This window comes from Chrysochloris asiatica, unplaced genomic scaffold, assembly GCF_000296735.1.
Source record: "Chrysochloris asiatica unplaced genomic scaffold, ChrAsi1.0 scaffold00113, whole genome shotgun sequence".
Lineage (NCBI taxonomy): Eukaryota > Metazoa > Chordata > Mammalia > Afrosoricida > Chrysochloridae > Chrysochloris > Chrysochloris asiatica.
In genome coordinates this window covers 3,705,652-3,706,484 of record NW_006408631.1, presented here as the reverse complement: position 1 = coordinate 3,706,484, position 833 = coordinate 3,705,652, and positions in this window count along the sequence as shown.

Sequence of the window (833 nt, the reverse complement as noted above, 5' to 3'; positions counted from 1 at the left end):
ACCGAGTTGTGTTTCAGCACCATGGTAACAAGGGCAAATATTCTGTAGTCCTGTATTTGGACATTGGAAAGATTATATTACCATAGATGACAGATCCTGTTGGCTTCAAAGCCAACAGCCATCCTCCTGCCTTTCTCCAAGCCAGCAGTGAGAGTCTAAAAATGCAAATACTTTCCCATGCTCCCTTACTGCCAAGAGTAGCCATGTGACTCAGTACTGACCAATGAGATATATTGAAGATTCTATTGCAAGGCTTCTAAAAAGGATTTTCTTTTCTTTTTTCTTTGAAAATGAGAGAGAAGCCCTACCCCAGCTGATTAAAAAAAAAGACAAGGAGACTCCAGCTTTCTCTTCCCATTTCTGGATCTTGATGGCAGATGATATGAAGTTTGAATCTACTATAATTCTCTGTGACAAAGTGGGAATGTGTATCTGATAAATATGAAATCCCAGATTGGAAAGACAGAAAGTGCCTGAGTCCTTAATAATTGATGAGTTTTTTCCCCTCTTCCCCTTACCGGTGACCAATGTGGTCACCAGTCAGACTACATGCCTGTTCATGTATTCACCTTGAGTCTTAGTCTTGGAAGGAAGTTTACTCTAAGGGCACCCAACCACTTGCCTTGATGGCTCCCGGACAAACAGCTTACTTGTTCTTGTAGTAATCAATCAGACTGCCATTATTGTTTCTGAAATTTCCTGCTGGTTTTTCTCTCACGAAGTATCTTCTGTTCTAGCCGCTCCAGGCTGGTCTACTCATCCTTTCCAGTGGAAATTTCCCACCTCAGATGATTCTGGATGGGGTTCTGGATTCCACCTATGGTCTTCTGGAA